Source organism: Mycetomoellerius zeteki, unplaced genomic scaffold, assembly GCF_001594055.1.
Source record: "Mycetomoellerius zeteki isolate Tzet28-1 unplaced genomic scaffold, Tzet1.0 scaffold458, whole genome shotgun sequence".
In the NCBI taxonomy this organism is placed as follows: domain Eukaryota; kingdom Metazoa; phylum Arthropoda; class Insecta; order Hymenoptera; family Formicidae; genus Mycetomoellerius; species Mycetomoellerius zeteki.
Window position 1 is genome coordinate 273723 of NW_017257455.1, and position 14883 is coordinate 288605.

At 32.9% G+C, this 14883-nt stretch overlaps 1 protein-coding gene across 6 annotated transcripts in view; it reads left to right on the top strand.

Annotated features, from left to right (window-relative positions):
- Nucleotides 1-14883, top strand: part of LOC108726946 (longitudinals lacking protein, isoforms N/O/W/X/Y) — a 245629-nt gene that overhangs the window by 192291 nt on the left and 38455 nt on the right. The gene's annotated exons all lie outside the window — the stretch shown is intronic.

Below are 14883 nucleotides of genomic sequence, written 5' to 3' on the forward strand. Positions count from 1 at the left end.
ACAAAATTCAGTGCTAGCGCTGAAAATCTATACTATAGATTTACATACACTATAGATTTTTAATACTGGTGAATTTTGAAATATCTATAATACACACATATATATATTTTTTTTTTTTAAGATAAACCACTGATATATTTACCTTTATATTTTTTTTTATCTGTGCATAAACTAAATTAATAGATCACATATATAAATATATATATATATATATATGTGTGTGTGTGTATGTATATATATATATTTATACATATATATACACATATATACACATATATATATACATACATACTCATTAGAAATTAAAATTTGAAACGAGTTTTATGTACAGGAAATGTGTTTTGCTATATAATATTATAATTTTGCACCCGAAGATATTTGATTGATTGTATTAGTTAGTCAATAACACTAGTTCACAAAGCTTTTCAATTTTTTTTTTAATTACTTTGGATCGGACTACGTGTCTCTTATAGATTTCGGATGCTGAAAACGATAGCGCAAGCAAAAAAATTCTAGCGTGTCAGATTTTCAATTATTGAAGTTTAATATGTAAAAATGGCTTTTTTGGTGATACTTGATATTTTTTTTTATAAAGAAGGGGTTAACATTATCTTGAAATTTCGATCAGAAGTCATGAATGTATTCTTCATCCCCTATAAAATGCATTTTTTTTATTTCAATAGCTTACTTTTTAGCCAAGTTATGAAATATTGAAGATAGGAGCTAAAATTACTTCAAAACCCTGACGCGCACGCGCGCACGCGCACACACACACACACACACAGAGGGGGGAGGGGGGAGAGAGAGAGAGAGTTGATTATAAGAAAGATATGTAATTGTATATCACAAATTGTATAATTTTTGAAAAGCAACTTTGTATTTTTATCAATTGATTAGTCTCATTATTTTGTGCATAAAAGTGTAAAGGAATAATTATCAAAACCTTAAAAAGACCTTAAAAAATCCGCATGCATATATGAAGCAGCTGGAGTTCCCACATTCGAAATAGTTCCTATTTTCAATCCTTCATAACATGGCTAAAAAGTAAGCTATTGAAATAAAAAGAATGCGTTTTATAGAGGATGAACAATATATTCATGATTTCTGATACAAATTTCAAAATAACATTAACCTTTTTTATAAAAAAATGTCGAATATCGCCAAAAAAGTTATTTTTTACATATTAAACCTCAATTTTCTTGGAAATCTGACATGTTAGAATTTTTTTGCTTTTATCATTATCATCGTTTTCAGTGTCTAAAAATCTGTAAGAGACACGTAGTTCGGTTCAAAGTAATTTTTTGTTGTGAACTAGTGTATTAATTTGCAATGTATTTAATTAATGTTTGTGTTTTATTTCGTAAGATTTAATTGAATTCGGTAATCAATTTATCAATTTAGAGCGATTTTTTTGTGTTTTAAGTTTTTATAAAGCAAAGTGCCTTTAATGTGAAATAATTAGTTTAATGTAAAATAATAAGTGCCAGAAACAAAGTTCCTCTTACGTCGACGAGAAAAACGCTATGTTTTTTTCTGACAAAGGATGAGCAGAAAGAAAAAAAATAAAGATAATTGGATAAAAGATAAGTTTATTAGAAGATTAGTTTTAAATCGTTAGTTTATAAGTAACGTAACTAATATTTTTTTACATTAATCTAAGGTATGTAATGAGTGAATTTATTAAGACTGATGGCATTATGCAACAAGCGTAAATCATGCCGCTATTATTAACTTGATTGTCGACTGATAATGTAACTTCAAATGAGAAATAATGTAATCAAAGTCTATCATGTCTATTTGAAGAAAATAAATTTATACGATTATCATATGTTATCCCGTAATCCATCTTATCGTTAGTTAGCAGCTATTTCGTTTCCATGAATGATCAATTTATGCAATCGATAGAAAAATTGTGCTCTACAGTAAATTTCATTATCGAATACTTCTCGTAATTCTAGCTGTCTTGTAACATTGACAGATGCGTCCCAAATGATTCTTGATCATCCAACTTTATCTTTACAGCTTTCAATCATATACTAGTACATCGTATTTTATAATATTTATTCTAGGTTAATTAGCGATATAAAAATTTATATACTTATGATTACATTTTTAAAGAACAATAACTCCTGCAAATAACTTTTACATATAAATTTTCTATTACAAACCAAATAATTGAAATATAATCGATTATCCTACGTCGGCGACTGAATCGAGAGTTGACATTCGCAAGAATAATCAAGTAATTAGAATTCGAACAAATTTAATAAATTATGAAAAAATTAAATAAATTCCAATAGTTGTAGCCGCTATGAACACTTCTCCTCTGTAAATAATCAATCTTATTGCATATCTTCGGTTGGTTCGAGCATTGTTGCGAGAGCTACTTATGCAATTGAGTACATCCCCTTGGCATCTTTTATCTCTTTCTTCTGCCTTCTCTACCTGTACGATATCAGGGGAGTAGCATGCGCACTAACCTTTCTCGAATCTTGTATATAGAAATGCCACTTATATATCGAACTTTCATCGCTTGCGCATCGAAAGGAACATTCACCGTTCGGCTGGCATTCAAAGTTATAACGAAAATGTTAACCGTCAGCCTGGAATTTGTGAATGTTACTTTCGTAACATGCAATTACCGCTCTTTCCTCGTATGCGAAGCTCATAATTTAGCTGCTTGGGGCTCGAAAGTAGGAACACAAAGGATACGCATTTTTTTCTCTATTTCCTTGATGAGTGATCAACACCGATCGTTGCATCGATGCACCTGCGATCGAGGATGGGCCGCGAGGCTCACAAGGATTCAACATCCCCGAGCGTGGCTTCTCTTCGAAATGGCTTTCTTTTTTAGGACACGCCGAGGAGGTGCCCCTTCACTTCTGACGACAATCTCGATTTTTATCAACTTCCCTTTAAACTATTTTTTAAATGTACGTGAACGACAATCAATTCGCGGATATGAGAGAGAACGAGAGAAAAGGAAAGAGGCGAGCATCGAAGAGGCACGTCCAGATACCGAATCAGCGAGCCATCGACACCCATCTCTAAAGCCAATGTCCCCTAGCCACTAAGTTCTAATTCTTAAGCCGAAAACGGGGAACGACGGTCAGGTACTGTTGGCCGCGTTTTCTACTCGAACGCTTGGCAACACAATAAAGATTTCGCCTCAATCGATCGTGCGTTCGTATGGGACACATACTAATAAAGCCGGGGGTCTTGTGTTCCAGCCGAAGACTTGAGCATCACTGGTCTCAAATGGGCAGCGGCCTGGCAGCGATGGAGCAGCGTGCCGTCGATCATGTGGCGATCCGGAGCGGGATTGGGCAAGGGTTTGAGCTCCGGCTCGTCTAATCCGGAGGGTTTCAACTGTCCGGCCTGCGGCAGAGTCTACAAGTTAAAGAGTAGCCTGAGGAACCATCAAAAGTGGGAGTGTGGCAAGGAGCCTCAGTTTCAATGTCCCCATTGCGTCTACAAGGCGAAGCAGAAGATGCATATTGCGCGACATATGGAGCGAATGCACAAAGAGAAGATTTACAAGCAAGAACTCGTATAAGGTGAACGAAGGGGAGGGTGAACGTCCAGTGCTCGTCGTCGGCATCGTTTACGGGCTCGATCGCGCGTGGGAGAGATTACGAAAGATGAAAAGAAAAAAATGGAAGAAGAGATACGCGAAGAAGAGGAGACACTCTCTTACGCACGATCGACGTTCGACATGCACGATTTCGAAGAGAGCAAAATGAGAAAATTAAGAAGAAGGAACTTGGGAAGGATTTGAAATTGGTGTACAATGGCGTTAAGATGAAAACGATAATTGATTAAAGCTAACGACGGTGAACGTCGAGACTTCTGCTTCTCGGGAGAGGGGACCGCCCACCCCCTCATCACGATCTTGGATTCATATTTTTTTTATCCTTTTTTAAGGTTTATTATTATGTGAATGACATAATTGAACGATTAATTAATTAATTAATTAATTAATTATTATTTTTACGTAATGAGATATATGCCGCGTGTAAACAAGAGAACGTATCGATTTCCCGCCCGGGGCGTACTTCGTATGGCCCAGGAACTTTATTCTCAAGCCGCCCGTCGAAACAGGACGTTTCTCCCGTTTCGATTTGTGCCCGACAGATCGCTCGCGCACACACGTCTTTTTTTATGTTTAAACCGTGATATCGATACGATGTGTGAAATCACGAGGATGGAACACGAACGATCGATCATCTTTCAGTGCATTCGTCCTCGTTGACATCCGGTAGTGAAGCGATCTCGTGACAAATGCGGGCTCAAGGCGCAATCGTTAGAAAGAACTTTCCTTTGTATTTCTTCTTTTCTCCGGGGGCCCGCTCCGGGTAGGACTGAGAACGTCCGGTAAACCGGAGCTCTTCCATAGCAACCATTCTGGTCACACTGGTTCCATATTTTTAAACGAGCGTAGCCGTGCGCGTGTGGCTCACTGGGGACATAAAAAATACGAGAAAGAAAGAGAGAGAAAGAGAGAAAGAAAGAGAGAGAGAGAGGGAATGGATGAGAGAAAGCAAATATTCCGAAGAAATCGAAAACGCGGCTACGTCAGCAAACGTCCGTCGATCCGATATACATTACACGCGCGACATATCGATAACGTACGACTGCAAGCCACGGAGTCACGTCAGTATCAACGACGATAAAGTCGCTCTGAAGACAGCTCTGATTTCTCGGAGGTTGATCCTCAAAAGCGAGCCAGAACTTCATCCCTTTCAGGCCAAAGCGTGTGTAGCGGCTGTGCCGTAAATTTCATATCATACAGTAACTGCGGGTGCGAATGACATTAGAGATGGACAAAAACGAGCAAAAATTCGAAATCTTATTGCCGACTCACATTGCCTATCATCTCGGCTTATTCCGCGAGCTATTTTTGAGATTGATAAAAATAATTATTATAATTCTTTTTTTTTGGAGTGAGTTTTTTTATTTCAATACTTGATTGTGACGACTTGATTGTGACAATTGAAACGTAAATGGAACAAATTCTTGTAAATATCAAAATTTCCTTAAATCATATTTAAGGAGAATCTTATGAATTTTGAAACTGCTTTTTTTTAAGTTTGTCCTTTACTGTTTAAATCTATTCATTCGTCGTTACTGGACGTATACGTTTAATCCAGTGAGAAATTTATTAGAGATTCTTTTTAATATATTTAGAAAATATCTGAAAAGAGAAAGAGAGAGAGAGAGAGAGAGGGGGGAGAGGCAAAGAGAGAGAGATATTAAAATATTTTCTATTTAAAAATTTATAATTATTTATGATTTAAACTTGCAGGCAGGTGTTTATAAAATTTTATTGAGTTTATTGGCATATTTAGGATAAAACTTTTGTTTAAAAGAAACGTACCGTAAAATTTATTACAAAATTTATTGCAAAATTATCTTTTGATATATAATATATATACATATATATGTATAAATTATTTATTACGGAAGAATATGTATTTCGTAAGTTATTTTAGAAAATTTTCATGAAAATATTAATAATTTATTTTCATTTAATTTCCCTGATTCTAATCATTTCGTTATATTTGGAAGAATATTTTCGGGGCAAAATTATATTATTAAAGTTCTAAAATACACGGATTATATATTACTATTTAATTAAGTTAATTATTAATATTATTAATATAATATTAGTCACTCGTACTACTAATTTTAGATTTAGGAGATATTCTAAAAATTGTACAGAAATGAACGCCGCGTTAAACTGACGGCCTGAAAGCGATGAAGAAGTTTCCACAGTCTTGTTCAAGCAAGACAGCCATTTACACTGTATTCCTCGCAACGAAGCAAACACAGTATTAGGCACGGATTCGCGCGGATTGTCTCCCGCATTTCGTTATGCTTCCTACATACTCGAACATACCCGCATGCTAGTAAGGAGAGATAGAGAGACAGACAGAGAAGTATCTCCATATACGTATTCACACGTATATGTCTACACGCAACTCATGCGAATACGCGTACACACGCATCCGTACATGCACATACACATACTCGTACATACACATATATATTTATATACATACATATAGATATATTGCCCACACTACCGCGAGGTATTCCTACAGCATTGTGATCGCCAGACTGCCAGATACACAAACGTAGATTCCTATATGATGCATTTAAGAGTATATATATTTATATTATGTAAAGCGTATGATTAACTCCTTTTAATTAAGCGTCCTCGTTAAGGCCCCTCGCGTATTATTTCACACACACGAGTCTTTATTTTCTCCTCTCTCACATTTCGGTCGCGCGCGATCGGATCGACGGACATGACGAATGGCTGTGTACCGAGTACGGTACTGCAACTTTTATTTTTGCAACACATTCGAGATGATCCTAAATGAATAGAATATTTTCATAATACACAATTAGTTTATTTCATTTTTGGTAAAAATGTAATGTCTTTTAAAGCAATATCTATTTTTTAATTTTCCTCTTACGTTTTAATTTAACAGTAATAATTTCAGTTAAAAATAATTTTTAACATAAAAATAATTTCCTTTTTTTATTTATCTTTTTAAATTTAACATAATATAATATAATCTCTTTCATAATTGCAGATTATACAAAATTAAATTTTGTTGGTTTTAAATACTTTATTAAATCTCAAATTTATGATATTTTGCAAAAGAATTGATTACATTATTAATTAATGAAAATTTATCCTTTCCAACTTTTTTACTTTTAATCAGTTCGTTAAAGATTAATTTAATTCTTTAGAAAAATTTTTATTAGATTTTATTATTGAAATTAAATCAACTGTTCTTTAATTCATCTTTTTTTTTACGATCAGTCATTAGATCATTTATATTACTAATTTATCTATATTTACCAAATTGACTTTAATTCAGCATCTGAATTCGAATAATAAGAACCGAAAGAGCTTAATGTTGAATGTATGTGATAACATAGGCTTTTCTTTGCTCGTTGAAATTTACAATATAATCAAATACCAAGTACTTGAACTGATTCAAGTATTCGTACTCGGACGCTATCTGGCACCAGGTCCCGTATTCCTACGCCACGCCAAATGCGCGCGCCACGGCCGCTCGACTTTCCATACTGTAGACAATATTTATGAGACAAGCTAAACTATACTACTATTACTACTATTATTACTACTACTACTATTACTCATGTATACAGTTAAGTATGCGCGACGGCTGAACGCGAGCGAAGCGATAGATTTAGTTTTCCTTTTCTTGTTGGGCGCGCGAGCGATCGCGTGCTTCTCGGCGAGCGGTGCTCGCGATCGATCTTGAAAAAATTGTGACGAAGTCTCGATTCAGTCAAATGGCGGAACTTCATTTTCTTCAGAAGATGAAACTCCCGTTCCTTGAAATTTCCCGGATTACTGAGAGTGCAAGGCTGATCCTTGCATAGAAATATGACTGTAATTTATAATATTTGTATGAACATCACAATAGAGTGAATATTAATATTTCCAAACGGTTTTAGTCTCAAAATATATAAAAAAAGAACAAGATTTATGTTATTAATTAAGAAAAATATTTTCAATTAAACAAGTTTTAATTAAACAATTATTAAAAATATTCAATTATTGAAAATATTCAACAATTCTTACAACTATTTTGTTTGATAAGTATTATGTTAGAGCAACACGTTTGCATACATTTTTAAAGTAATCGTATGTATAATATATATAGATATACATCTATATATATTTTTTAATCTAGATAAGTCATGTAAAGATTTCCAAGAATTTTAAATTATATTTGTGAAAATCCTTGGGTAAATATTCATTTTAGAGGAGGTTCCTCCGATTGACTTGACCCTATGTTGTCAATGTCACGGACCCTGACAGTGATCTATAACAGGTTTTAGCGTTGCTCGTTATTTGTTAAAAAATTATTAACAAGCACTTTCCATGCAAAGTGAGGAAATAATTACGAGCTTTGATTATTAGTAACTTTTTAACAAATAATGAGCTAAAATCTGTTGGAGGTCACTCAGGGTCATGACTTTGACGTCATATAGCAAGATCAAAGTCATCGGAGAAGTTTCCCCTAAAGTGAATAATTATCATTCGTTGTATTGATAGATTGTTTGTTTTTCAGTATATTGTCAAAATCGTGCAACTTATTTGAAGTTCATGAAAATATCTTGTATTCTATGTTTTACAGAGATCTTTTGAAAAATTTATAAATTAGATCTGTTATAAAATGCATTAAAATATGTTGGTTTATGCTCTGTATAATATTTTACAAATTTGAACTTCTTTTAACATACGGACAATACGAGTTACAGTCCTTGCACTCTCTATTTCAAACGGAGGAATCCTTATAGACAATAATACACATCCAGGAAATGTATAGTGCATAAAATTTTTAACAAAGTTCTTTAATAATCGGTTTTTCAGTTTTAATTACATAAAGAGATATTTTTTATTTTTAAAAATAATATACATAAATTATTAAATGCATCAAATGTAGAATCTATCGAATCTTTTTAATACGTTACGTATCGCTGTTACGTATCATATCAATCAGCTAATTATTTAATTTTTGAATCTGATTTAATCGAAATAATTGATTAATTAATTAAGAAAAATACTTTCAATTAAACAAGTTTTAATTAAACAATTATTAAAAATATTCAATTATTGAAAATATTCAACAATTCTTGCAACTATTTTGTTTGACAATAAAAAATTAGAATGATTAGCAATTCTGTTTTTTTTCTATTTCGACATTAAATGTATGTTGAAATAAAAAAACAGAAGTGTTACAAAATTAAAAATAATTGTATCACAAAATAATTTTTTTGGACGATGGTGTATAAAGCAGAAGAACTTTGACTTGACTTCCTGGATGGTATCAGCTCCACAGCTTGGAGCCAGACCGTAGGCCAGAAGGACTCGTCTTCCGTCCAAGTGCAATAACTATTAATAATCTATCCTTTCGGTCCCACACTACTAGAACCGACGCGATTTCTTTTGCAAATCATCGGCGGTAGTGTTTCGCTCTTCAGACTTCGTCCGGTCGATCGATAGTGGCCGCACGCTGATTCGTATCATATAGTAAGCGAACAAAAGATAAGGCATCAGAAAAGAAAAGTATAAGAAAGAGAGAAAGGAAAGTAAGAGAAGATCTCAGTGAAAGAAAGAGAAAGAGTGAGAGTGAAACAATTTCGATCGAGGGTGTCCGCAGTCATTCGTTCGTCTATAGCTGGATGTTAATAAGGAAAGAGAGACTAAGATCTAAAGTCGAAGATCGTAAATTGATAAACACGAAGTGCATCATGGGAATGGGCATAATGTTAACGGCAACGTTAATGTGCGACGACGAGAAGAGAAGAAAGAGACGTGGTCGACGATGATGACGTTATGTAGCAGTTAAAAAGAGCGGTGACATGGTAGATGATAAAGTTAATCGATAAATAAGATTATGGATCGATGATACATAGTTATTGAATGATAATTGATAATACTACTGCCTCACGAGGCCTTGATGAATGACGGCGGTCGAAAGAAATATTAAGAAGCAAATGGAACTGGCTATAAAGCGACACAGTGCTCGAGACGTGTCTCGTGAAGGTAATGCCAATGGACCGCCGTCATCAACGGAGATTACTAGATTATTAGGAATATAAGGACTATTAGGTAGGTCTTAGCTCTTAATGACTCTTTTTTCTATGTTTTTTCTAAGAGGAAAAGAAGGGAGCGCGCGCCTAGGGCGTTTTCTTTTCCCGCGAGAATTTGTGGTCGCGCCGATCCGGAGATGTGTAGAGAATATAAACTATATAAAAGATATAAATAGAGAAGAGAGAGATAGATCGAAGGCAAGAATGAGAATGCCAGCGAAAAGAATTGTCGTATGGATAACAACGAAAGTGATAATTATAGTGATAAAATCGGAAAGAGTAACGAGATATTGTTCGGTAAAAAAAATCGAGGAATTGATAGGGAAAAAACATAAGGAATAAGAAACTTGCAGACGCGACGTTCTGTACGCGAAATCGATATTATTTTTTTTTTGACTGATCAAGAATATTTTTTCCGTCAATGAAACAATTTAAAAAATCGGTGAATTTTTAAAAATCGTGGATCGTGCATCGAAATCTTATTTTCATAGGAGATCTCGTGTGCCTTATTATTACAATTAAACTTTACGGTCAACATACTTACATTTTACATAAATCTTTAACTAACTTTGGATTTTTAGTATATATTTTTACAAAAACATGTACACACATGCAAGAAATTTTCGTTAGTATCAATTACTTAGAAATAGCTATTAAGTTAAAGAAAAATTGAATTTTTTTTTATTGCAAAAATTATATTTCTTTCAAGATGTATAAAGTTCAAACAAAAATGAATAAAGGTTTTCTTATAACGCAATTTAAGAAATTTAAAATAAGACATGTTTTTAATCTTAATAAATGAAATTTATATATACTGTAAATTCAAGTTTCAATTCCAATTTTGGATAAGATAGAAATATAAAATCGGAAATAAAATTTACATCTAAAGTATGTTAGAACAATACAATTCTCTTAAAAGATTTTTAATCTAATTTATATTATCTTATAATATAACAAGATAACAATCTCTACGATTCCACCGATTTGACTAATTTGCCGAGACTTATTAATTCTTATAAAAATAATTGGAATCAGATTTATCGAAAAGTGAAGGGAAAAAGATTTTCGTATTGCTTTTATATCCTATTATAAGTCGCCTGTATAAGTCGTGACTGCTGTGCCAAGTTTCTATAAGTTGCTTTTGAGAGCTGAGCTTCTTCCTTTGCTTGCTAATCGAAAATACATCGATCCATGAATAGCACTGCTCTTTTGTTTTATAATTAAGTAAAAATATTCTGTAGTCTGTATTTTTTATAATTTAAGAAAAGCATTTCTTTACAAGCAATCTGGAAAATACGGTGATTATATTTTGACCATCAATGATAAATTTCTTTTAGGCAAAATCTAAAATACAAATGCAACAATAACATTTTTTTATATACATAATTAATTAATTGTTTTGTATTTAAGTCAAATATAATATGTTTCATTATAACATTTTTCATCAGAAGAAATAAAGACGAACTACATTAATTTAATCAAGTAAACAATTTTTTTTCTCAATATACAAATATACAATTAATATTTTAATCGAAACATTTTTTTTACTAAATAATGTGTCTTTAATTTATGTAAAGTAATTTTTTAATTAATTATACGTACTTTATTATCAGATTATTTTTATATAAAATAAAGAAATTTATAAGAATATCGCTATATCATGTGATCGGAGTTTCGAGAAAAGAGTATTGCTTATATTACAGACTCGTTATGTATTTTCCCTCGCTAATGGAATTTAATTTGGATTTAAGTGAAAATAATTATTACGTATTATGAGTTAGCATAAAAAAAAAGAATGTTAGATAGGGAATGTGATGGGTATTGAATGATGGGTATCGAAGCGCGGATATTCTTCCTTCGTTGTATTCTTTCAAGATATTCGACTCGTTTTCTCTTCGTTCGTCTGCACGCACTTACGGCTTGCACACTCTCGCTTAGCTCTGTTCAAAATTTAAGCATAAAGGAAAAAAAAGTAAAAGGACAAAAAGAGAAACGACGAGCGACGACAAAGACGATGATGATATGATGAAAGAAGAAGTATAAAGACGTCGCGACCGCGTCGCGCTGACGATATTTGTAATTCACTATACATGTGCCTTTAAAACGATTCAAAATGCGTCAAACACAAAAAAAACGGAGAAAGAACAGAGATGAAAAGCGAAAGAGGATAGAAAATAATGTGAAGGGATGGAAAAGGATAAGGATCTTTATAATCGTCCGAATGATTCGCCATCGCGAAATCCGCAGCAACGAAGACGACGCAGAGCGTCTATGCGAAATCATTCGGCTGGCTATCACGATTATAAATCACAGCGAGTCATATAGATAGAGATATGTCAAAAAGAAATGGATAATAAAATGAGAAAAAAAAACAAAAGGATTTGAGAAGAAATTATACCGACTACGAAATTATCATGTGAAACGCGTAGATTCGCGTATCCGCCGCGTCAATGTAAAAAAATTTTAGAAAAAAGAGAAAAGAAATAATAAAAGGCGAGATGAAAAATTTTTGAGAATGTAACTGTACGAGAGAAAACGAACGTGAAGTGGAAGAGATAAAATGAGAGATAAAATTTTGTAGATTTGACATATAAGTAAGCAAAAATATTATATGTATACATATATAGATATATATACACAAGAGTACGTAGGTGAAGCGTCTTAAATGCTTTTTATGAATTGGTCTTTGTGTTTACTTACACAGCTCTTAATCAGGTCTAACTCGAATCTTGTGCGTAACAATTGGGTTTATTAATCTCCTTTTAATTAGATTTTATATATTGCGATTTACGACCTTCGCGCCCGCGGCGACGCGCCATGCGAAGCGAGGAATTCCTTGCATTTAGATACGTATGTATTTTTTTTCTTTTTTCTTTTTGGTGTCGGTTTGGGAGATTGGGAAAATTTTAACCGAAGAAACAGTTGCAAAAAAATCAATTAAGATATTGTGGAAGCTCGAGAGAAAGCGAGGCGAAACGCAATCACAGCTATTTTATTTTGACATATCTTTTTCTGCTCTCAAAAGCACGTCATTGAATCTATTCTTGATGCGATTGAGAAAAAAAGCACGGTTTTTAATTATTATCGCTTCTTGCTACAAAAAGAAAGTAGTTTATACTAATACATGAAATTATACGTTTTTAAATATACAAAATAGCTTTCTAACACGTGATATACTAAAGTTAAAATAAAATTAAAATAAAACAAAAATAGGAGTAAAATTATTTTGGTCGCTTCTTTTGGATATTAATCTCATATATTTTTATCGAAAAAAATGAAAGAAAATATTAAATTTATCAAAATTGTTTTAAATATATATATATATATATAATATATTTTTAGAATTATTTTATGTACTAGATGTCTTAATTCAAAGCGCTTATTCGTTAATTAAAAATATTTTGGCGATTGTTATTTTAATATAAATATGTAATATAAGAGGCGATAATAATAACCGTACGTTACGTCAAGAGTATTTGCAGTGACTAGATTCTTAACATACGTGATTATTCGACAATATACATATATTTATAGCTTGGAACTAGAACAATTTTTTATTATTCTCTGCCTTGGAATAGATATTATATTCTATTACATTATACGGTTGTCGCTCGATTTCAAGCAACAGAATGGCATTGATTGTTTCAAATTCGTCCCGGCATGGCTGGATTTTATTTTCAATTCGAATTACTCGATCGCACCATGAACTGTTGTTAATTATCATTTTATGCTACTCAACTGCTGAAAATTGTATGCTGTTTGTGACGATTTAGAGATGCGCTACGTGTGATATTTAGATGCTAAATTTCTTTCCAGGTCGATCGTCCGAACGGTACAGAAACTTGCGATTTTAGGATAAAAATATGATTCGGCGTTGTATAGATAACAAAAGATTTATTTTTTCTGGTATTAAACGCGGCGCGTTTATCGTTAAAAATTTATTTAACAATACGTTTATCGAAAGTTATGTAGAATATTGTAAGAGTATCTCTAGGACGTAAGAATTTCCGATTGATAGTGCCTGTAGCAGACGATCGACCGCCCTTTTTTGTGTTTTGCACTTTTTGAGGGAGAACAAAAATTTCTTTTGGGCTAAAGAGTGGGGGCGTGAGGGGGATAAAGCGAGGGATGAAAGAAGAGATTGACATACGTGATAAAATATAATACAGGACGCGAAAAGTGTTACACGCATGCCATCCAGGTATTTAGAAAGTACAGCTTTATTTTTTTGAAAAAGAAAGAGAGAAGTATAGTCTATTCGCGAGCGGGAAAGGGAAAATTTATAAGCGTCACGCATTCACGTTTCTCAAAATATGCGGACAGATGATGACTTATGTTGCGAAATGGGCGCGATTGAACATCTTGGTGAAAGCATCTGATGAAAATTTTAACCTTTAGAACGATAAATCGCTTGATAAAATTCTCTTATCACATGTCACAGTCCAGCGTGTCTAGGACTGCTGTATATTTTCATATCCAATTTTAGAAACTGGATATCATACTAACATTAAAAATTTTAATGAAAAATTTATTAGTGAATTTAAAATTCTCTTTTACATATACTGTTCATATTTCGAATCTATTTTGATATTATAAAAGAACAGTATTCGAAGATCGCGAGAATGAGGCAGCTAATCTGTAAACCTATTTGTTTGTCGTTCTGGGGTAAACACGTACGACGCATTTTAATAATATTTTAAAGACAGCTTTATTATATTTTTGGTCGTACCATTTTTTAGGAAATCTGTTATTACGTTTAGTTTGAGGGCGAGAATGAATGACACTAAATAAATGAGAGATATAGAAAGAGATATAAGAGATAAGAAAAGAAGCAAAAAAAGAAATAGCAAGCACGATAAGGTTCTATTCTAAAAATCTATACATGATAGATATATATTATATACATATATCAGAAAATGCAGATGTATTTACTAAGAGCTTTTGCGATGGCTAAGAAAAGAATGTAAAGCGAGCCAATTAGTTCCTAAGTGATGGAAAAAGGTCCATTTGATTTCCAACGAATAAAGCTTTCAAGTAAAACCTTAACGAATGTAAGCGTATGGATTTTATACCGTCAGTGCAAACAATATAATTGTTTAAACAAGTTATGTGGGCTTGTTATCATGTTATATAAAAATTGTTGTCGTTAGATTTGCATCAATCAGGAACTACGTGGCTCGAATGATACGAAATAATCGAACAATTGGAAAAGCGAATTTCGTGGCCCTGCGATCGAGA